Genomic DNA, 25093 nt, shown 5'->3' with positions numbered 1-25093 from the left:
TGTTAGATATTCTTCGAAATTTGTTATAAAGGAGAGTCCAGGTTCACCGTAGACACAACTAGCTGCTGCTAATTTTTGTATGTCAGAGCTGCCTTACATTTTGGGTTAGGGTTAGATTAAAATTTCGCGGTACTAGGCTTACCTAGATGCGATCGCCCCCTATGCAGAAACCATTCATACATATAGAGGCGCTGAATGCCCTACGCCGATTGCTGCTATCGGTGACAGGCGCACACGTTCATCAAATGCAGATGCTACCACTCTTATTTTGTGCCGGAACATTGGTGGACGAAACAAATCGTTGCCACTTTCGACGTCTGGATAGTAAATAGACGCGAACTATTAAGGTCAGCTTTTCTAATTACTACGTGAGTCATTCGCTTTCAATGTTAGTGGAGACAACCACAGTGACGGATGCAATAAACAAAGCTTTGATTATACTGAATCCGTATACCAGCACTGCTTTCTGCGAATTATAACTATCCACATTCCCAATAAATCGTCTCACGTAATATATATATATATATATATTATACAGATTTACAAGATACGTGTTGTCACTCAATGCTTTATTGAGCGCTCTATTTTCGGTGCTGCTGGATTCAAATACGATGCTCTGAGATCCATTTGCGACGATACCGGTCGGTATGCAGGTGCAGGCCTGTCGATATATAGTTTCGATAAATTCAGATAGTTACCTTTATTCGGTAAAGCGCGTCAAAAAGACCCACGAATGTGACCGCATGCAAAGAGCATCTTACACCTTCTATTAGAATAGGTTCAGAATCATATTGATTGAAGACTGGATTGATCACGCTGTTTGCACTAATGGGGCGGCTACCCGTGAATAAAGAAAGTAGGCACAGCGATAATTGTGATACATACAGGCACATACGCGTATTAGACGATGGGTCGTGACGCTGGAAGCATCCGCAATTTGAAAACTCTTCTCAAAGGTCATTTCATACAAGGATTAGGTATGCATCCATTATGGTATTTGGTCGAAGTTTGTAAAACAGAAAGAGCCTCTTTTCGGTTCATGAAGTAACATTGACAATGAAAATTCGACACGGAGAGTCAAAATGCCCAATGACGACAAACAGGAGACAAGAAATTGACCCATTAATAATAATCCTTGAGCGCGGTTTTGTGAAAACAAAAAAAAAAAAAATATGTGGGCGTCTGGTTATGACTCGAAAGCGTACAGGGAAAAGTGCCTACCAAAACGGTCTGGTAAGCTTCAGCCACGCAAAAACTTGCGACCGTTGCAGGGAGCGTATTGTCAGATTGGACGTCGTTGTGTACGTTCATTTGAACTAACACCCATCTTCTTGTTTTGACGGTCTGATCGACTCCCAGGTAGTCTGATTATCAGCGTTGATGAGCTAATGCAAAAGTTCATTAAGAGTCCTTTAACCTTCACTTGAAGTTGTTTTTCCACGGTCAGATTAGCGAAGTAGTGCGATGCGGTTCAATCTCATTTTCTACACATTTCTATGCCGTAAACACACCAAACGTTATTAAATATGCCAATACAAAAATATTATTAATAACGATAACTATACTTGATAGTCATGAATTAGACTAAGTTGGATGCTATCAGTTCCGCATATTCGTACAAACATGATCTTACTTGCGATACGTTTACCAGTAATCAGTCTTTTCACCGTTACAATGTAATGACTAATTAATGTAAATCAATTGATGATTACCTTTATCCTTCTATTTAAAATTCAACAATAGAAACGGTGTTTAGTGTGGTGACTTTGATGCAGCGTTCAGCCGTGTTAAGCCGGTACGAACAGCGGAGAAGCTCGACACGCCAGAAGTCATTAGCTGATATGGTCTTGACAAACGCCCTACCATCGGAACGTTTCCTCTAGATTTTCATGTAAATAAGGTTCATTAGCTCCCTACTGCTAAAGAAGGCTCGAAAAGAAGGCTTGAACGAATGCAATAAGTTCCATAGCATAACGTTCTGATGCTATGGAAAGAAAATACGGAACAGCTAGCTACGTACACATACTAGACCAAGTTTCAAAATTTTCTTTCAGTCTATTAAAGTGATCTAGCATTCTAGTGATATTGCCAAAAAGAAATGATGATCACCATCAGTGATAGAAAAGAATAACTTAATAATTGCTATAGAATTGCGGTAAAACAGGCTTATCGAACAATTAGCATAGCAGAAATTACATTGTTTAAATCGGGTAGTTTCACATGTGTGCAAGATTTTGGAAAGCTAATACGATATGCTCAAAGCTTGACAATGCAATGGTCCTTCTGTTTATTTGCGAAAAGTCCATAGCGAATTATAGGCGCGGCCCATCCTGAAACTTGTCTGAGACTCGTAAATTGCTTGACGGTGAAGAACACCTTTTATAAACACAACCAGACTTACCGCTTTGAATTAGGTTAGTCAAGCCACGTTACCCATCTATACCTCTAGCTTTATGTATCTCACAATGGTTTTCCATTAAACAGTCTTAAATTCACCCTCGAATTAAGGTCTATAGCCCTTTATAGCTTGCTCCACTCCACGTTTATAAATCAGACATTTCACGCAAATAATATTTGTTCAGCGAATGATAACCTAAACTGGTTATCATTCGGCGAGTAAATATCCTCTTTTGTCAGTGCGCCGGCAGCATTCAACAGTTCCTTCTATTGTTGCGCTGATTAATAGTTGCGATAGCGGTGCTAGTAGAAGTGAAGTTAGTGGTCAGCGCAAATTTCGGTCTGGCCAAAAAGTAGGAAGGCCTTTGCGTTCTGTGGCGGTGCTTGTTGTGTGGCTGTATAAGTCGTAAACTAACTGTGTCTGTCTATGTATAGGTACGTGGTTTCTGACATTGCACTTCCGGTTCTTGTTTCCGCTGTTAAAGGGCACGAAACACAAAGCGCCTAGCTAGCTCGAGTGGTCAGCAAGTAAAACAGAGTGTACCTATGATGTCTGTTCCTCTGAGTATTGTTTGAGGTCTATCTCTGTAGCCACGAATTATGATTTGATGCGTGAACGGACGGACAGACTGACGAACACCAGGCCAGAAGCCGGATACTACTACTAGCAATGCTTTTCCTCTGCTAAACGTTGTATTACGCTGACAACAACGATGTCTAGTGTATGTGCACCGATACTAACTTCAAGAAACTTACTTTACAGACCCGTGGCCGGCTGTCGTAGGCGGCTTATTGCTTTTGTCTGAATTTGAAACAAGAGGCACTGCGCGATAAAAAAGAAGACTGAAGAAAAGAGAACGAACGAAAAAGAGATCCAAGGAACCCGAAAGATAAAAGTATTACTGATTACTCACCGATCGGTTGTTCTGAATCAGAGAGAAAAACGCCAAAGTGAATAAAATTCAAATAGAAGACTATTCGTTATATGTCACTGCAGGCTTCGTGATGTTAGGCGGTACCAAGATGTACGATTTGTTTGCGTATGATATTAATAATGTTTGGTTAAATCTGCATGTACTAGCATAAGTGTAAGTCATAGTCACTATTTGTTTGGAGCAATATTTAGCAAGGTCGAATTTACGAGCCGTATTTCAAGATCGATTACTTTCCTAGTCCTAGGTCCTAGATTACTTTCAAGTCGAAGAGCTCTAAGTTGCGAGCTATGACAAGATCGCCTGCACAATGAGTTGGGGTACTTTTCTTTTGCTCGATGATGTAGCAATGTGTTGAAAGGTGACTTTTCCTATTGGTCGAGTTTAAGTAGCATTCATTTTTGATCGTCATTGATTTCTGAGTGTTTGAGTGCTTCGGCGCTTGAAGTATCTTCTCGCTTGAACTATCTCGGCATCTTGACACGTAGAACGTGGCACTGTTTCGGACGAAGTATTTGCAAAGTTAAATCTAATATGAACTGATTTATCAGCCAATAACTGAAAATTTCTACGTTTCCATCGAAACTGAGGACGATCATTGAAATGAGGTAAAGGAATCGAATATATGCTTTCTCCCTATTAACCCCGATTAGTTGGACATATCACTTCAGCTGGCTAGGTTTATCATTCATGAAAATCCTTTTTGTAGTAATAACGTTTACTGCTAGCAGTGCTTTTTGACTCGTGATCATTCTGTTTTAGCTATATTAAGTGCTATAAAAAATTATTTTCATCTATTATAGCTGTTTGAAAATATAGCTCGTACAATGTGCTACATGGCCTCATTCGAATAGTTGATAGTTTTTCACTGAGCCAGCTTTTTAGAAAAGACCTTTTCGACTAATCAAGTGTGAAATGTACACTAAAGTGACTCTAATATATTATACAATCTTTCCTTATGATTTCACCCTACGAACTCTGATGTCGTCCGTTCGATGAACGGGAATGAGGGTACTTACTTACATGCATCTAGAGACAAATGTCCTGCGGCGAAGTATCGATTTAGATATCTCCAGGCGAAGGTTATTGCGATCCGACTGTTGAAGTCGCTCAATTTTGTTTTAATGTACGAACAACTCGGATGAAGGGGAAAAGTATGATTATTTAGTCGAAAACCGTTATTATAATAGAGAGACCGTATATTAAATATATCGATGTGAACACGAAAAACCACAGCCAAAGATTGCGGAGAATGTATGTATTTGTAGTTTTCTTTTTTAAACTCTAATTAGTCTATGCAAAGATAGCAGAAATAGAAAGGAAACTGTAAAGTTTATAAGAGTTGCATTTTATTCTTTGCTTTTTGTGAAACTGCCTTTTGCTTTCTGTCTACCGCGTACCGCAAGGGAAGCAAGTGTTACGTCTTAGATCGTTTAACATAATGAGACCGGATACGTTGTCTCAGTAGACGGATTTGTTGACGGTTTGTGAAAATCTTCAGTTTAGTATCATATTTGTTTTGGTCACCTGTGGCGATATGGGTGAGATAGGATGACCTAATAGCAAGTGAGGTTCTAGAATAGCATTTTTCCTTCGGAGGGAAGATCTTTAATATTCATAAACACCCAACGCAAACTATTTTCTGGGGCGCAGGATTTTTGCTTAGTATTGTTATTGTCAAATAACGCCCCAATTTGACAGTTCGCTCGGATGCAGTAAAATAATGAGCTTTAAATGTAAACAATCCTTTCAGACTAATCACGATGGAAGAGACCTGAGGGTCCTAGGGAAGAGTCAAAACGAGCGTTTGTTCCAGCCAATTCATTTGTTTTTACATGTCCAATTTTTTGTAGGGTTTTTTGTTTGCAGGTGTATTTATCTTTAAATGCCCTCCACTTTGGTGCGTCACAAACAGCTCGCTAACCTCTTGGTTGCCTTGCCGTCTATTCTCATTCCTCTAGGTTGCGTTTCCTGTGACTCCGTGGAGTCTGGGAGGTGGTGGCTCGGTGCAAGCGCTAAGAGTGTTATACTGCAAATTCCCTATGGAAGCGTTATATGCGCCTTAACAAATTACCACGCAACTATCACAGCACTGCAACAACGACATAACCAGTGGCAGAAAAGCCATATTAGCCCACCGAGACGCACTGGGCGGCAGAGAAAAGCAGACAAACGAAAGAGCGCCATTATCTAACGAGCGCATCAGCTGCTGTCCTCATCGGCAGTATGTTCTTGCATAAAACTTATCATCTATGTAGGTATAACAGTTATTATTTTATTATATGCCAGCGTGTGTATATGTTGGATACGCTGGAGCACCACCATGACATGACCGCTTCGATACAAAAGTCTTTAGTTTGCTTGCTTAGCACCGCTTTCGATTGTTTTTATTGCCGCCATACATTGTGTGATGACACAGTGCTCATGGGATCACTATACAGTTATTATAATTGGCGAAAGAGATAAAGTCTACCAATGAACGAACGCCAGTTCTAGATGTTTGTAAGATCGTTACGAATTTGTTTTTATTGCTACGTGCAGCAAGGCGGTTGGTGGCTTGATTTACTGTTGAGTTTTCTGCCTAAGTCCATCGCTAAACTACGAGTGTATTTCTTCTAATGGCCTACATTGTTAACGAGCTTTATTAGTTGATGTATCGTTATATATATATATATATATATTTAAGGTATATTTCGAATTTAAACGTCTGCCCTTGAAATATACGCTGTATCCTTTTCGCGTGTACCATGTATCATCTGTACCATATGTGTATGTGACATGCACATACACATATGCATACAGACGACGGCCTTAATTGTAGTCAACATACTTCTTTCGTACTGTCGACACAATCGGGCATACGATAGAACAAAAAAAAAAACTCAATTGGAAGTGACCTATGCGGACGTACGCTGCAAATCACCAACGGCTGTTCCATAGTCGAGTTTCATATACTATTTTCACATATTATTATATTGCAATTAATTTTAAATAAGATCAACAACACTTCACCGGAAGCTAAAATGTATCGAAGTACTCTTCGTTGACATTTCAATCTTGGTGATAGTACAGCCTTTACCATCTTGACAAACTACTGTTTAGATCCACGCCATCGACGTAACGCAACGGTGGCATGGATATCACCTAATAACGTTGCCCATTGCGCGGCGTAAAATGTCCTTTGTTGAAATAGGAAAGAGCCAGCAATCGTCCCGCTTTACCTCGTACGTGAAAGTGTTTTTTTCGAACGTAGCAAAATATGTTTCCTGTCAGCGGCGAACTTTGGTAGACCAATAGCGCTAATAAGGCTGCGAAAATTGATCGTTTAACAGATTTGAGTAAACAGATAATTTACTACCGAAGCACTACGATCTGAAAAAACATCAGAAAAGCACATCAAATAATAATAATAGAATGTGTTTCAAAAACGTTCAGTGTATATTTTTTCCTATATGCAGACTTAATAGCACTATCAATCACATAGTTGAGTACGCTTCATACCTCTTAAAGATAACGGTGTCCTTTTAATCTCTTTCTATCCTTTCTTCTACTATGCAAGATAATTCTTTTCTCGCCTCTATGGCTAATACCGACAACGCTGGTTAGCGTTTTTAAATACAGGGAGCGTCTGTCGCCGTCGCTTCCTAACGACAGACAAGCGTTGTCCGAGATGAGTTCATCATAGGGACTCTAAATTATCTTGATCTGTTAAAGTGCACTCTAGCCGGGATTAAGAAAGCTATGAAAATCGGTGCACTTGCACCATGTAACGGGGCCAGGAATGTCCTTTAACTTCAACGTAGGGCAAAGGGCAGCATTGTCCCTATTACTGGGTCACCAGGTTTTTGTTTTTATAACAACCCTTATTCAACAATAATAGACAGCTCTTGAGAGTACATCTATATGACGACAACGGTCGCGACGAAGTAGGTAGTTAGTCGATCTGCTTATTTTCTTGGCTAGTGCACATAGACACACACACGTCTTGGCACTGGCCCACAAATACGAATGATAGCTAGTTGAAGTATTATAAGGGCTGTAATTTCGGTATTAAACACTTCCTATAGGGGCATCACAAGAGGACCAGAGCGGCCGTTGCTGCCATCCATCTCATAAAGCTTTCTCCGCAATGAAAGGTTGCCCATATACAAATATATTCCAAATGAGTATGCGGCATAGCGAGATAGCACAGCCTAATGGCCGAAAAAGGCTTAGCATCATCTTTATCTATGAGGTGATATTTATAACCTGTGAATTTTCTGTTTATATATTAAATTATTCTTTGGCAGTGCCAGTTAAAAAAGCAGTATTAGCCAAGGAGATAGGCAGAATAACGTCATGTTATTTGATACGATACTGTGTAACGGCAGTAGCCATAGTGATACCAAAAACACTGCGATATAGCGAATAAATGAAACAAATATAAATTTACACTAATAATAGCCACATATTTGATAATTATAAAAAAAAAAACTATAAACTATACTGGTTGGATCATTTAATATAAGTATATTTGACGGTCTTTAAAAAAAACATACCGTGCAATTCATTCTTCGTTCTGTAAAAACAAATTTATTTAATGGTGTTACTTTGACAAAGCGTAACAGTTTAGAAGACTGTACTTCGGAAGACGCAGAATTTCGTCGTTGAAATTTTCTGGCACAACTTTTCCTGGCTTACTTCTCATCTTTTTCATGCTCTACTAAAACGTCACTATTTAAGTATGTATCTACGAAACAAACGATAAAAACAAACTGCACCGAAAGTTACCTCTGAAACTCTAAAACTTGGAATTCATTAAAGTTTTAGAGTTTCAGAGGTAATAAAATTACGTATTTCAGAACACTCTATATATGTATTTGTTATTTCACCTCAGAAGCCTTTCAGGTTCTACTAACTTTTTTAACGTTTATCTGCAAACAATAAAGCATGGTAATTCGATTCAGTGCCTTATTTATAGCTTAGTAATATAGGTGCTCACAACGCTCGGATATTTAGTACGCTTATTCAAAATACATATATCTAGCTTCCACAGCAAAAATGTGTGGTAGATTTTTTAAGTTAACTATTGTGAGTGTTCGCGGGTTAATTATAGGAGTTAACTCATTTGAATAAAATAAAAGAAAAAAAACACTCGAGAAGCAAATTTATATTTTTAAACATCGTACTTTTTCTTTTTCTTTGTGGTAAACCATCAAATAGCGTTTAGCGTAATGTAAGCGTACAGCAGTATCCGCATTAATATATGTAACACGTAAAGTCATTAGTATTCCCATTGGTTTTCTATTTATTTGAAAAAAAATTCACATTCAAGTGCTATTTAATATTATTTAGCCGATAATTACGATTTATTTAAATTGAAGAAAAGATACAAATAGGTTATCTCCCTCGAGTTACAAACCAAACTATAGCTTTGCCGAGGATCCGGACTCACTATGGAGTCGTTTTTATTCCCTTTTCACGGTTTATTATAGATAGATAAACATTACTATTTTATTGGCAGAAGGGTGAAAAACTGGTTATTTTCATGCCATGTAGTGTCAAAATTAATTCTACGTTGATACAGATGCTCATCTCCAGCAAAGCTAGTCTTCATGAGAAGAGATCACCTCCCACTCTACGCATATCACACATTTCGGGCTTGCTTTTATGTAACCACGTTTTCTTCTAAGTAAGTCAATATGTAGACATCTGGATGTGTTCGACTCGACTGCCATATCTACGTATCGATCAGGCTGGTTCACACAGATCATTTCTGATCGAGCTTTCTGTGATCTACTTGGGGGCTCAAGAGTGATGTCTGGACAACAGCGGGTGACCGTGTGGAACGAGGTCGATAGCAGTCGATTGGCTGCATCGAAGTGGGCAGAGATCGTCAGTTCTGTCGTCGCATCTTTCCTATTCCAATATACTTCCTCAGCGGTACCTTGTGTGCCCCAAGTAAAAGTGGAAAAGTAGACAGTTTTCTTCCTACTGCTATCTCTTGCAGGTCTCGTTCAAATCAAAACTCAATTAATTAATTTATTTATATATATCTGTAATCTATATATGTTTTTACACCTATTCTCTATCATCTAGCTACCGATTAATGGACAAAAATATTCCAACTGGCCTTGCTGAACCTCTCTCCAGTGTCACCTTCTGTTTTACAATGAATTAATCTTATAAATAGAATATAATGAAGTCTTTTACGTTTTCCCTAAGAAAAGTTGAATGCTGTTATATTTGCTAGTAATTCTGTCGTTGTCAAGGTAATACTGAGATTTTTTTAAATTATTCCGTTCAGTTAGCAATGGAAGGTTATGTTTTGGCTTGCGCTCTAAAAGGCGACAGAATTGAGCAAAATAGAAACATTATGACCTGATGGTTAAAAGTTTCTATTGGAAACGTCTTATAACAAACGAATAGGCAATGTCCATTTTACCAAATCCGTTGGTCCCATTACACGAGTGATTGGTTCTATCCTCATCTCTAGATTGGTGCTTGCATCCTCCAGCTGTCTGCGTACGTACGTACGTACGTAAGTAACAAATGATTTTTCGGTGTCTATTCATCTTTTACAAAGCACTAATTTGTTATCGGCCATCATTGCTCTCTCGGTGTTTTCGATACGAATTCTCACTTCCGGCTAATTCTGTTGATTATCTTCACTGATCCTGCTGTCGCACAGCTATCCGTCTGCTTTGCATGCGCAGCTCACATTACGTCAAAGCTATAGTAGCAGCTACATTTCTCTGTCAGTCTGGCTCATCCGGCAGCTAGTCACGACAGCCATGTTAAAATATTTGGCCTATTTGCACAAGTGTACCTAAACAACCATTCTACATCGTAGTTTATTGCTACACATACGTCTGGCTATGTAAAACTAGAAAAAGACCGTCAGAGTGATTTAATAGAACAGATCTAAATCAGTTTCTAAGTGGGTGCTAGCGGACCCTCTGTTGACCTACCAGATCTTCTCATCCCGTCTCCCACCCTTCCCGTGGCCTTAACAGTCCGACGACATTGGCGCTAGCAGCAGCTTTTGTTTCCAAGTATTATCTATCTTAATTGCAACAACAAGAATTCTTTAGCAGTCCTATTTTCTTGATGGCTAGTCCCTGGTCAAGTTGACAAGCTGTGCTTTCCTGGCCATAGTACTATCCCAGAGTGTTCGCGCGAGGTAAAGAGGATAGAGAGCAAAGGACAAAACAAAGTAGCAGGAACACAAGCTCTTCTTTGCGTTGTTACCAGATCAGTTTCTATCCCGGCTGTTGTACAGCAGCTCTACGTGGCATAGCTAGTCGTCTTTACACTTTTCCTTCTTAGCACGACATTTTTAATGAAGTGCTAGTAGAGGTGCTACCATTGTAGAGTACGTTCAGGTTTGCTCAACACTTACAAGGGTCAGAGATATATATATATATATATATATCATCTGTGCCATATATAGCACAGAGGAGTGTTGCACAGAATCTGTTTGAGTATAGAGCTTATTTAGAGCACGCGATAGCAGTTCGTTGTGCAAAAGAAATGTACTATCGTGTAAATAGATTCTGTTGTAGGACAACTTCATGTACGGAAGTTATGGATAACTTTGAAAGTTAGATACGAACGATTAGGAACGAAGTTTGCGCTTGAGGACCCACCTACGCCATCGTTACAGCCGAGTTCTGCACTGTGTATTTGGTACTAACTGGGTGCGTAAATGAATTCCTCGCAGTTCACTAATATCTAACATAACAGCTTCGGAATATCAATTATCATTCGGCTTCACTGAGAGAAACACGAATCAGACAGAGAAATCTGAAAGACGGTAGATATGTGCTTATATGTAAAGAAGTAACCAAACCACCTTCAAGTGTCCTATAGTTTTGACCATTTTCACACCAAAACCAACTGACTGCTATTGTTGTTGTAATTCTTCTGGCTATTATTTCTCTAGGTATTTTTCACCGTTTTCGTTTTTCTTTCGAATATACTTGATAATTATCTCGAGATAATGTTATATGCCCTTAGCAAGAATTACCGTCGGCTTCGATCAGTTGTCAAAGTATAACCCAAATTGACTATCCTGTTTGTTGCAGTGCATCGCACGATTGCCATTCATGGTTACTCGAGGCTCATCTACAACCATCTAATACAGGATCTATACTTTTAGCTAGTATATTATTAAAATTAGGATATTATTTTAATTTGTTTACAAATTTCTGGCACTCGATCACAAGATGTCACCACTAACCGCTGTACCTGTTCTTAGGTCGGATGTCACAAAATAATGTGGCTTTCTTGAGGGTAAATTACTATTTATCAAAACTATGAATTATTGATTGAACTGCAATATTTTGTCAAAAAAAAAAAGTGAATTGTCCTAGCTAACTAGGGCTGATTTCATCCTGCCCTAGTCCCCGTTGTCCTTTAATTTTTAATGGCAGAAAGAACTGTTAGATAATCACGTTTTTACGATGAGATTAGCAGGCGCAGTTCCCTCTTCCTGAAACTAGAAAATAGCCGTAACCGACCTGGACAACTTTAGTTAACCTGATAGTCCTCTTATACGACACAGTAGCATTGATGATGTACGATGATTCCCTTTGCGGTATTTCCCTCAGCAAACTAGAAGCGCTGTATCGCACAACGTAAATCGGTAATCAGCGACCGTCCACGTGATGGCGTAATGGCAGCCAGTGTTTGCCTATTAAACTAAAAGAAACGTCGAGTAATATAATGTAATGAAGTTTGAAATCTGGCATAATCACACTTTGTTTCGTGCCGGCAGGCACCCGTCGAAAGTAGTGCTTAACAATAGCTAAATTGGACATGAGATTTAAAACGCTTATTTATTTAGTAATTAAGTATCTGTTCCTAAAAATTATACGGATTCAGTTTAATTGAACGAAGCAAATGTGATCGATTAGTCGGCACAATTTTACACAATAGCAGCTAACCGGAATGGCGCCACAGTGGACGAATATTTGAAGTGCCATGCCTCTTTGTGAACACGGTTCTATTTTACCGTTATACTTTAGCAATTAATCGCCGTTTCTGTATCAGAAATAATTGATTCATACTTACGCTCCATATAGTTTGTTATCCAATCTACTTTTGCTGTGCATGGTATATCACAATGGTCTGACGTAGTCCAATGCCAACCTTAAGTAACGATCAATACAATAAGCAGATGTGTCCACAATATGAGATATGCAAATCCGAAATATTTGCAAAGCCTCAAGCGATGGAGCGAGCGCTCAGTGGCGAGGTAAAATGTTTAGTGAAAGGAAGTGCCTTCGCCTGGACAAATAGTGTCCTTCTCAGTAGCCTGTCCTACATTTGATAACGTTAGTATAACGCGGTTTAAAGCTCCTTCAGCGGTAAGCGGGCTCAAGGAAAGCTGAATCGTCGGATATTCGAATTGCGCTTAGCTGGGTCCCATATTAAAATTCGTATAATATTTCGCTAGGACAAGAGGAAAGAGCTCAATACAAAAATTAGGACGCTATGAGATACCCTCTAGAAGGACAGAGGACCAGCGTAGGATGCACAGCCTCACGCTATCTATCCCCCATTCTCCTCTCATCCCGCCTTCTTTTTTGCTGCTGAGCTTGATTGCTTTATCAAATGACGATGGCCGATAGCTCCCATCACGAAAAAAATCCTATTATTTCCTCAGCCGGCAGAGAAAATTTACATTCGAGGAAGCCCGTACTGCCCGCTCCCCATTGGACGAAAAAGTCTGGGGCTCGAAGTAAAGCCGCCACCTCATCCTCTTAGATTACCTCCACCATCACCCCCGCGCCTTCGATTTTTCGTAAACCCCTCGTCCATTCTCCTTGCCCCGACAACTTCAGCGCCTCAATAAGCCAGCTATGTTACTATCCAACTTGCTTCTGGTCAAGTTTAAGTGCCCTCAACCTTTCCTTTTTCTTTTCGTCCGATCAAGTTCTCGTCCGGTGGTGACAAGGATATACCTCTTCTGTGCTTTTCGCGTTTTCCCGGAACTGTACAAGCAATAAATAAAAACGCTATTCCCTTGAAACGAGTTTTGAATATCAAGCGGGCATTCATCCATGATGCTGTTAACTGTAATGAGACGGCTTCTCAGAGCGACACGTAAAAAACTTAACCTGCCAAATCCCACGGAACGCTCGGCAGTATTCGATTGAGAAGGAATTGTCTGTTATAACGTGATTTGCGTTGATAGATGTTGTGATTTAACTTTTCTAAAAGGAAGCCTCATAACGTTTCTTGACACATTTCGTGACCACATTCGCTAATCTCTATAGAAACAAACTCCATCACGTAAAGCAGAACATAACATTTATAAAATGTGCGAAAAAAAACCCACAACCTTAACATAACTCTTCAAGTGTACCTGTGCGATTTAGTGTTCCCTAAGCACAACAGAACCATTGGTATCTTGAAAAATACAGTTTTCTAATTATATCGTTATAAATCTTCAATATGTATTGCCATTCATTACCCGTGTTGAAAGCCGGAGATTCGTAGTTGCGCATAACAAAAAATGTCTATGAACGACAAAAGAACACTCATGATCATTTGACAATAAGCCGAGACAAAGCTGAATCCAGAGCTGCATTCTGTGAGAACCTTTTTGCCGTTTGTTTTCGAGACTTAGAAGGGAGACGCTATCGTCGCCATTGCTATGCGGGGTAGCCAGTCATCCATCAGTTGTCTCATGCAGACGCCCGAATGTCGGCAGGCGGATGTATGACCTACAGGGGGAGGCATGCTTTCTATGCACTAAAGAAGCCATTCGTTGCCTCGGCTTTTTGTTGAGTACCATGTGCCATTCGGTCGCATTTGTAGAACCATAGTGGCGATGGTCGCAGGGCTGGCAGTACCAGTGCCGCTGGCCACCACAGCCTGCAGAGTTGTCCTGCATGAGCCGCAGGACAAATCACGCACACTAGTAGACATACAAAACATTGAGTGGAGCGGACACGACAGAGAAGCGACTAATGGACAGGATTGTTTACTCAGCTAGTTTCGTTCACATGATTCAAGATAGCACAGGGGTATAACACTGTAAGTGTTTTGGAATGGAAAGATAGGGGGAATGTAATGTTCGAACAGGGCTTAAAACCGAGAGCATGCGGTTTGGATATGCCCGCAGCAATATACAAATGTTCGATATGCACACGTTTCGCAAGATACAGACCCACCAGCGATATCCTCCGATATAGTCGAACAGATATTAGCGTACACACGGAATTGTCGGCTGCCATCACAGTCAGCAAGAAGTAACGCGTAACAGCAAGAGGTCCAACCGTCCCGAGCCATAGTTCTGATCAATGTTCTCTGAAATCTCTTTAAATTAAGAAATTTTTCGCATAACTTTACGTCGCACAGAGAGATCGAACTACTTCGTGTATGTCGCATTATTCAAATTGATGATTTTCGATATATTTCATTTTCAAATGTCAACAGCTGAGGTGCGTTCCTGTGTCAAAAGAAAAAGTGCCTTTTATGGCACATTCATTAATAGTCGACATCTTGTCTGTTGAAGCCTATTTACTGCACAGAGTAACTTTTCAAGTGGGAAAACTTTTGCAGAATTAAACTTTCTTTATACAGATTGGATTAACACAGGGCCAGATATCAACTGAGGCATATAGGTGGTCTGGGTTGTGCTTCGTGTGTGGTATATTGGCAGTCGTTGCACCGTTAGATTTATTATGTAGCCACGTATTACAAGGTCGCAGTTTCTTAATGGTCTCAACAAAAGCAGAAACCTTAGTGTACAATGGCACTAAATTTGATTATATGTTTTTCCCTCATTATTATTATTAAAGAATGTATCATTTTATAAATAAAATTCGGGATTGTTAATCCTATCTTTGGTTAAGGTAAACCATAAATTACTTGAGTTCGTAATGGCGGTTTAACGTCTAAATACATTGAAATAAAGTAAATGTAACTGATGTTTTTCTGCAAGTAATTTGTTCAGAACGGTTATTATCGTTCCGTGGGTAATTGACCTCTAGCGGCGATATTCATTCGTCGCAAAAAACGATTCAAGAAGCTCTGAACTTAAGAAAATTAGCTACTCTCGCTGATATACGTCATAGGCCGACTTATATTGAGTATGTAAAGATGTGTATTTGGTTCCTCGAAATTAACCGAAGTTGGTGTTCTCTTTCATCTACTCCATAGGCACATGCCTTAGTACGTATCAAAAACGGAGCCTCGTGCTATAAATAAATCTGTTATAGGACTGTCGTTGAATTTCCTACAGTTAGTTCTACGAAGCGTGTCGAAACTGTCAAAGGTGAAAATTCTCAAACCTTCGATTCCACGAGGACAGCATCTCTATGGCATCTCGATCTTTTCCAATATTTCGTTTCCATATATTCCTTTACCAGACTAGATATTTCAGTTTCAGTAGATTAGACAAGGAATTAGCTTAGAAAAGTTTGCACTAACACAAACCGTCGTGTCCTATGTATGTACTGTATGGCGCCACTACATCAACTTATTATTTTTAACATATTATTATCTTTTATAGCATTAGTAGAAACGCCTGTGAGCAAAGTCACCAATGATAGATGATGTTTTTGCTTCATTCGCCATAAGCGCATTACAGGTTTATTTAATAATACCACGCAGACCTGTTTTTCAGTTGCGGTTATCAAATCCTTCTTAGAGAAAAAAATATATTTTTGAAGTTATCATACTATGATATAGAAACATCTCGCAAGCTTACTTGCGCTCTTTCTTCCATGCGTATTCTTCAGTGTGTAACTTGGGCGAGCGACGTTGTTTTTCCTCTTGTCTAGAGCCTTCTTGAATTTTTGTCCCTTATCTTTTCTTATATACATGGCTGACATGTTTGAAAGGCATATAGTAGTAATGATCTAGATGGTTTGCTTACTCTACCATTACGCAGGTACACAAAACATCACCTGTATTGCTTTACGACATTTCCATTGCCAAGAAAAAAAAGGCGCTGTTTTTCTACGAGGTTAATTTTGTAAGTTTTATTACCCTTAAACGCTAGCTTGAGACAACCAATCGTAACTGGTGCTTCTGTTAGCACAAACACACACTAACACGTATATTGTATACGAAAAGAAGACCGCAAAGAGGGCTCAGTTTCTTGCTTCCAGATGTCTATAATTCTTTATCTACGGCAACGAAATTAAATAAGCTCGCTCGCTATGAGTTTGAGGGACTGCGCGCGACCGTTCAAGTCATTGGACAAGGGTATTTTCCTTCTCCTATGCCTTTTGTCATTACGCAATTTAGCCAGCGAAAGAAAAAGTGACCGCGTGCTCTTGTCTATCTGGAAGTTTCGCCAACTACAACAATACGCGTAATCGACAAATGCGACAGTGGTGATAGCAGCTGCAACAGTGGCAGCGAGAGCTATGACGGGGGCCAGCTGACAGGGTTAGTTTGCCGGAGCGAAGGTAGCTGCAATCACTGACTGTATTGGTCCAATACGGAATTACTTCGAACGTCTGTCCCCATTCATTCTTTTTAGAAGCTTCATTAACATGATTGAGCCTGCAGAATATTAACAGGGTCACAGATAAGCAAATGAACTTGTCCACTTGCGGTGGGAGTTACTACCAGCAGCAGCAGCAGCAGCTTAATCTCCCTATCACGGCTGGTGTTACGGGTGCTGTGTCTTTTTCCTATCGTATCAGTATTCTTCGTACGGAAAGTAACCCGATTTCAGACAACAGTGCTAGGGAGGTTTGCAACACAATACATGGCATATTGGAGCTCTTACGGAAAACATCTCATTGCAATAACGTTTATCCAAAAGGGGCACTGCATTCATTTGTCTTAAAGCACATGTTCGACCAGACCATTTGATAGCAAAATGTGTACATTAACCGTTTTCTAGGCTCGTCGTCATTTAAACTTTCACACCTTTTTTGGTACAAGACATGGTTCTGCATACTCACCTGTAACCTGGGAAACAATGCGAACGCACTATCAACTGCATCCGTGGAGATTTTAAGATTGCTTTTGAAAGCTGCCTATCTTGACAAATAGATCAACAGGCAGCCGTGTGCTAGCAATATATTTTCGTCACAAGTGTAAGGTAAGATTTTTGCTATAACTTTATAGGTGCTTTTGAAGAGATGAAGAAAAGGTTCATATTGAAAGTATAAAAACAATTCGAATAGCCCTATGTTGACGATGACGATGACGATGACAATCTAAGCGGTCTGCGAACGTCGTCACCGGAACCGCGGTTCTACGGACATTAAAATGACCGTTGATAACTCTGGTTGAGCTGGTTTCCCGTCAACGCTAGATTGCTTACATTTCATGGACTCAGCGTGATCTAATGTCTCAGAGCAAGGTGGACAGACGGCGATGACGGGTTTTCAAAGGCGTCTTGCTGTGACAAAATGGCGCTATCTCTTAACGCATCACGCCACATTAACCGAGCAGATTGGTGGTACGCCACGCGCCTCGCCAAAGCTGATATGCTTGTTTGTCAGACGTTTTACATGTTTTTTGATGCAAGGATTGCCGTTATTCTCTAGCGAGGCTGCCACGCGGTCTGTCGTACAGGGACGTATCGATCGACCGACACAGAATCATTTCAACAATAGTCGAAATATAGTTGTTTTCTTTATGGAGGTTCCAATCACATCTAGGAAAGAAGCGATGCGTTATTTTATCGCTAGCATGATCCTATCATGGTTTAGTTTGACACAGTAAAAGAGCGAGCGGATAAGTCTCAAGGATTACAGCAGATTAAACAGGCCTAGCTGTACCTCAGTCCTTATTGAATCGCGCAGACATATTTGAACGTCATGTAATTTTCAGTGACTCAATATCCATAATATGATAAATATCGGTTAACCCGTTTTGTTTCCGTCACAAAACGAACGGCAGTGTCCTGCGTCGTATCAGCATCGAATATATGCCAACACGTAACTATATACAAAAGGAAACCGGACCTGAAGAAGACCTGTGTCGTTTGTACAGTCGAGCAATACACATTTATGATAAATCACAATGTGCAGAGCACTCTTAACGAACGTCCCTTTATATTTAGCGCTTAGAGAGGGCTCAGTGGATCGTTGCGGCTGCCCGTTTTATCCGAATTCAGTTCTTGATGTGGAAAGTGTGGAAAACTTTGGACCACGTAGCTAAGAGAGGATCGTTTGTAAGAGCCTACATCCACCGCCGGCCTGTCTAACGCCTACTATTGACTATTACGAATTATCAGGTGACATATTTGATGGCATTAAATGCAAACAAGTAAGTTTAAACTGTGCTTTACAGTGTGCGGCACAAAGGCAGAGCTCTGAAACGTTTGAAAAACGGTAGCGCAAAAAAAATTGAAACGGCACACACTGCACATCAAACATACGCATGCACTTTGTTGTATTGAAATAATACCTTTGGAAAATATTTAAAAAGAAAATTTTATGCATTATTTGAAAGTGAAGAATTGCCCATACACAAGCTTTGTAGTGCAGCCAAATTTACACGAGGTTTCGACGAGGAGATATTAAACGGTGCTTAAAGAAGACGTTTCCTACAGATGCAAATATAAGGCGTATGTGTTGACGCCCAACTCACGGAAGGTAAGCCTTCTAATGAAGGACAAAGATCGAGTTTTAATCCTGCAAAGTTCCCTGCAAGTATAAAATTCGTCAACGAATAGAACGGGTTTATTGTATAGATGTTGATTGTGAGGCTGAAATAAATTTCAAGCGTAGTCTCTTGAAACGTATGCTGATTACAACCAACGGTCAATTTGAAAACATTACCTCTTTTGTGAATGACTACAGGGTTGCCGCGTACCTTTCAACGCAAGCCTCTATGCGAAGCTGCGAACGAACAATTGTATATCAGGTCTTTTACAAAATAGCCTAACAAATCCCGAGCTCTAGGGGGTTTGTGAAAAATGTTATATGCTTAACTGTCAGGTTCCGTTACTAGCAAGTACGTACGTACAGATCTTCTATAAAAAGGCACCATCTGATTGTGGTTCTCAATGATCTGAATAGTTGGAGTCTACTTCCTAACAGAATTCACATGGTAGTTGCCGCAAACATTTTCTGTGGAAATAAATAAATACCCTCTGTTTTATCGCTAATGAAGCCGAACATACTGTGCCATTTAGCTGGACCTCCATTTTAGTAATCACAAGAATGTCTACCTTCGTAGCGTTATTTGTACGCATATAAAAATAAAGATACAAACTGACTGGGTAAAAAATAACAGTAGCATAGGTGGCGGTCATTTTTGATCTATGTAGTTTGACTACCAGACTGAAAATTGCGACAAAAACACCGAAAGAGTAGGGCGTGAGGCTCTGCGCCTGAGAGTCAATGGTATTCAGGTCACCGTCACTTACCTGAAAGGATAGCAGTTTATTATAACCCACTATTAATAGTTCGAAGCATATAAATCTACGGATTAGCTTATAAAAATAAAGCTCGATACTTAATTTCATTGAAAGACAAACGAATGTCGCCTAACGGTATGAACAACGTGGAAATTAATCCTACGGCGTGATTCTGAGTTTAGTCGGTCGAGCGATCGAAGTACAAAGTCTTGCGACAAACTATGGCCAATAACTTGGCATTATTAATATGGAATAGGCTAAATAGGTTTTTTTTGTGAGAAACTTATTTGCCTCATTTCGGAATAAATATCTATAAATTTTTTGTCAAAGCGTCTAACAAACGAGAAGAAGCTAATCGCAAATGTAACTAGTTAAATATTGCGTGGCGGAACTCGTTGGGTCTAGTCTAGTATACGTTTCTCGTATTGTACGCGAATAGATATATAAGCATGGCCTCCTTGATCACCAACGTACCATTTGGTAGCTGTAATTTTCAGACCCAAGCCAATAGCAAAACGCTGGTTCCGACAAAGGCAACATTCGGTAAACAGATGGGTCAGTTTAATCTTCTGTTGATGATGCGTTTTGCCGTTATGATGTTGAGCGTTTTGCAACAGCCTTGTACTCTACTTTCGGGCGGATTTGAAAAGCTCGTTGACCCTAAAATTTGCATCCATCTAATTACTGTTCGACATTTGAATAATGGGATCGCACAATATAAACCCATAGTTAAGGATATATCATGTGAAAACTTCTTGGGTCTTTGATTATTGTCATCGTTTCAGACGTGTGTTGCATATAGAGGCAGTAAAGGATGCTATTGGTGAATTTGGTCGCATCGATCAATTACTCCATAACTTTAGTTCATCTCTCTGCCGAAAACATTCCTCGCGCGATTTCCACTATTCTAATCGTTTAACTGCGCTTTTCTAGCGTATTTGATGCGTCACGACCCAGTCGTCGTCTTCACAGAATCGGAGACTGTCGAGGAATTGTGCGATAGAGAAATGATTCGTACGAAAATCGAACGCTCGTCCACGAGCAAATGTTAGTGAGAGGTTTTCTCGTTTCCTTTACAATTAAGGTAATTTCGTCTCCTCTATAGGGATCGCCAGCGTTCATTCATTACCTTCGGTATAAGTCAAATGGAATACATGATGCTGAGGTAAGGGTCGTCAACCTGAGAAAGTGTTCTGGGTTTAAATGCGGTTTTGGTTGACTCTCGTAAATCCGACTTAATAGCAGGGTGTCCGTCATCCGTGCCAGAATTGCGTCTATATCGCAGGGCAGGACCGTTAGGCTGCATCATGAAGTTGCAGGGGCTCATTCAGGAATATTTGGGTGTTGCTCTCGACTTGCGTTGAAAACACTTGGGAGATAGTATTTCATTGTAGTGGCGTCTGGCAACATTCTGGCGCATAACATCTCGCTACGCAGAAACTACGAGATTCGAGAGCAGAAGGCCACCTCGACGCAAGCCTCCGACACTGCTCTGGCGCTCAGCCACGGTCGTATTCTAATATACACGGAAACCCTTTGTAGTCCTTCCACCTGATTAACTTGTTTTAGGGGAAGGGAGAGGAAGATAGCGGGCGAAACTGAGGAAGCAGGTTGGAAAACTTTCACTAAAGGGGGTAATACGTGCAGGAAGGAAACTGTGTTAAGGAGCGAGAGGCATTCGGCATATTTGATTCTCGCCTTAAATCTCTCGCAGCATTTTGATTTGCCTCATCATGAATAACATCAAATTGAGAGGGGCGTCGAACCGACTTGCCTCTCAGATTTTATTGGACAGACTAAAGCTAGCTAAAGACATGACAGTAGCGTAACGCAAAGATTTATCAATAGTCACTTCAGTTGGTCTGGCCACAAAGAGGAAACCAACCGGAAATTAATTTTCTCTGTGGAACTATTTTGTATTCGCTACACGCTAAAACTATATTTTCCGCCGCACTTCAGCCACGAGGAGCCTTCTTGTTTCAGGCAAATATTCAAATCACTATTTTCTTACTGATGAGCTAAAGTTCTATACCAGTTCTTTAACTACTGTCATTTGTGACAGAGTTAATCACATCACTATGTAAAAAAGCACAAAATTAGCACTCATGAGGAAAGAATACTTGTCGTGCAGTGAGCGCTCTATGAATTCTAACTTTTTAATTAACTGAGTAAAAGGGCATCTCCATCGTGCCTTGCCTCACTGTCGTCACTTGCCACCACGGCTCAAGAACACGCGCTTTTTACTTCAACGTCAACAATACAACAGGGAAGCTTTATGTGAGCCATCAAATATCCAGAGGACAGGTGCCGAACGCAGAACAGTTGCAGCTAATTATGTAGCAAGATGCTTGTTTCTTACTTGTATTGAGTTTTCGTCTGAATCTACGGTAAGGTACATAATTGTGGATGTATAGATGAATGTTCCCAGTGTAAGATAAGCGTATTCAGCGAGCCGTACATCCGATCTTTCGCTTTCTCCATGCCTTGCACTCTGTATTTCACTCCTGACGCCCTCCATCTGGTGACAAACATTGAAATATTTTTGTTCGCTGCATTAAAGGCACTAAAAAAAAGGTATGCCGCGCCCGCTTGAACCCTTCGATCCTTGTACGCATTCATTTGTATACCTTCTTGTTGTTGTCCCAAGTGATGCACAAAGATACGTTTACCTAAGATTTGTTTCTTGACGATTACTGACGATTAGTTTCTCGTGATAGATACTCATTTGTATAGCTTCTAGTTCATATGAGAAATTGACCGATACATCTAAGGAAACATGGTTTACCATTGGTAAAGCAAAATAGGAACGGAATCGTTCTAATTATCGAATTCATGGCTATTTCTCTCTTCAATAGTATGAGCTTATTGTTGTCTCTATCGCAAAATTGATATTTCCGGATTAGGTATGAATAACATTTCTCGATCAATTTAGATTGAGCATAGCCTTATGAAACACGTTCATCGCTATCGACATCCTAACTGCTACCTCTTTAGTAAACGCTTTTTATGGTAGCCCCTGGTCTATTGTCGCCCGTTAATATCGCAGTTTTCTCTAATGGCAGTCGGCGCATCTCTCCGCTCAGAGCTCACCGTCGGGCCTATGCCATGAGTAAGTTTGTTTCGTGCGAGCCCCTTCTCAAAGTGTAACCGTTCTATATATGATGAGCAATGCGGAAAAGAAGAACAGGGATGAGGCAATTACTCATCGCCTAAGTCTTGCAGACTTCGAGCGCTCACCCGTCAGAATCAAGTGTTCCCGTACGAATTTATCGCGGACTGAACAAATAATCAAAGACAAAGGAACGATAAAGTGAAGGAGACCAGGTCTTCTTCGACACCCACCAACAATGCAAACGCTTCCCAGAAGGATGCATGTTGTGGCGTTTTCCTCTGCTTGAACGCTACCTCTAATTTTTTCGTGCCAATGTAATTTCGCATCGACTAATACCTATTATCTAGAGTAAATTTTCTCTTATAAGCATTTTCTTCTATCTGAACGTTTGAAGACATCAGTTCAGTTCTAGCAGATTCATGTCCACGATAAAAACTATGGAGTACAACGCACTTGAGCTGTTGATCGATGACGAAATCATATGACACAGTCCGTTTACCATTTGTATTATTATACTCTTTTAAATGAACTCATAAGTGAATTTGAAAGAAACAGAAAGGCTAGAGAAAAGTCGGCGCTCGTTAGTTGCGCGATCTCTTCATAACATTTGTCAAAGTCAAGTCGATCGACTAATTGCGAGATCGATCGATCAGTCGAATAGTTCACTTCACACAGTAGGCTCCTGCCTGTTCCTTTCGTATCACCTGCACCTCTTCAAACGTTTCTTGTATCGTTTGATCTTTCTTTGTTTGTCTTTCCTTCGTAGTCCAGGGCCAAATTTCTATATTCGTGACTGTGTCGCGCGGCCCGTCCACCCATTGCTCACTTTTCGTATCGTAATTTTCTCTATCCTCTATTTCGCGTTGCTGTTTTTTCCCTTTAACCTGGAAATGAGGCGGAGCGGGATGTAAATGGCCGACGATTTTGGTCCAGTTCGCTGCTATTTTAGCGGTTATCGTGCCGCCACGATGGCAGCCTGTCTCGCTGTCCGGACGAGTGGCGCCGGCGTTAACCATGGCTATCCCGAAAACAGGATTGAGGAGAGATGACGAGCAAGGAACAAGAGAACGAGAAAAAATGAAGCCAACTAGCTGCTTGCGACACCAATCGCTAAGCGGGCGAATAACGCGAACACGATAAACGAACATTCGATCCCGCTAGCGTCCAGTACAATATCTACCGACGCGGAACCATTTCAAACTTCCTTTCGATTTTTTTTCTGGATGTTTTTTCTTCATTGCGCTAAACGAGGCAGAAATAACGAGACAGAGAGAACGGTGGTCAATTCTAATGCCTAAAAGGAACAAGGCGAGTAGAAACAATTGTTATAGCCTAGGTCTCAAATATGTCAGGCAGAGTCATCCTCGACTCAGTTCGATTAAAATGATCTCGGCCTTTTTCTAACATAACATGCGATTATTCAAACCACCATCTGTCATGCATTAACTTATCTTATCACGTATATATTTTTCGTTTGGCCTGTTAGGTATTTCTTAGTTGAATAAATAGTTGAACAGTTTATTCCTTTATCAAAACACCATTCGTCAAATATATATCTATATTTGATTTATTAGACGTATGGCTAACATGGTTCATTCACAACTCACTTGACAGGAAACAATGTTAGCTATTTGCTTTAAATTTTTTTTCTAATCATCTTTTTACGCTGAGACAGGCGGCCTGTTGTGGCAAATGTAAAAAGCCTGAAGTTGAATATACAAAACTCGATGTGCTTTATTAAGCTTGCGTTAGGCGTCATTTTCTGCTAACGTGAGTATTATGCAGACTTTAATGTTGCCACTACAAATCTTTCCTTTCTTTCAAACAAGCTTTCCTCCTTTGCACAAGGGTCTTTGGTCCTTTGATCTCCAGGGCTCCAGAAATGCGTAACTGAACGCAAATTGCTTAACAACGTAGAACTACACCCAATTCCCATAGCATACTCGAGCTTTGGAGCGCGAGATATAGAGAAAAGTTGCCATCGATACCTTCAACCTAAATAGGAGAATTGATGAGTTAACAGGCAACAGTTGTATTCGAATCAGGTCTAGATTAAGATGTGCAGGTTACATCAGTAGACCTCTTTTTAGCCTAGCCTTTTTTTTTTTTTAGCCTAGACGAAAGATATCGGGCGCCTGGCGCATACGAGAAAGAAAGATATTTAAAGCGATGACTCGAAACGCATAAGTCTAATGCAGGGATTGATCACACCGTGAAGCCTTTGGCTCACATGCTGTCCTGCAGGACAAAACGGGACCAAGCTCACAAAGCACAGAAAACAGTGTAGTCGTATTGAATAAAGCATTGTTGATCTTTTCTTTCGTCCAT

General features: G+C 40.3%; 1 protein-coding gene and 3 long non-coding RNA genes across 6 annotated transcripts in view; 2 read left to right on the top strand and 2 right to left on the bottom strand.

The window, feature by feature from the left end:
• LOC111247197 (uncharacterized) overlaps positions 1–25093 on the bottom strand; it is a 183087-nt gene that overhangs the window by 47540 nt on the left and 110454 nt on the right. The window lies entirely within an intron of this gene.
• On the top strand, positions 2842–5843 carry LOC147758585 (uncharacterized). The gene is made up of 2 exons (XR_015319087.1): positions 2842–3422; positions 5291–5843. It is a non-coding gene; the product is annotated as an uncharacterized LOC147758585 (long non-coding RNA).
• LOC147758584 (uncharacterized) lies at positions 5820–6966 on the bottom strand. Its single transcript, XR_015319091.1, has 2 exons — positions 6831–6966; positions 5820–6701 (listed from the first exon to the last, which is right to left on the bottom strand). It is a non-coding gene; the product is annotated as an uncharacterized LOC147758584 (long non-coding RNA).
• The window catches only part of LOC147758582 (uncharacterized), a 45937-nt gene continuing 38936 nt past the window's right edge, over positions 18093–25093 (top strand). The window contains exon 1 of one of the 2 annotated variants that reach the window (XR_015324914.1): positions 18093–18886. This is a non-coding gene — a long non-coding RNA (uncharacterized LOC147758582). The remainder of the gene's footprint in view (positions 18887–25093) is intronic. The other variant, XR_015324915.1, reaches the window with a different exon arrangement.

Source organism: Varroa destructor, unplaced genomic scaffold, assembly GCF_002443255.2.
Source record: "Varroa destructor unplaced genomic scaffold, Vdes_3.0 BEIS01000001.1, whole genome shotgun sequence".
NCBI lineage: Eukaryota > Metazoa > Arthropoda > Arachnida > Mesostigmata > Varroidae > Varroa > Varroa destructor.
Note: the sequence above shows the minus strand (reverse complement) of the source record. Positions and strands in the feature narration are given on the sequence as shown.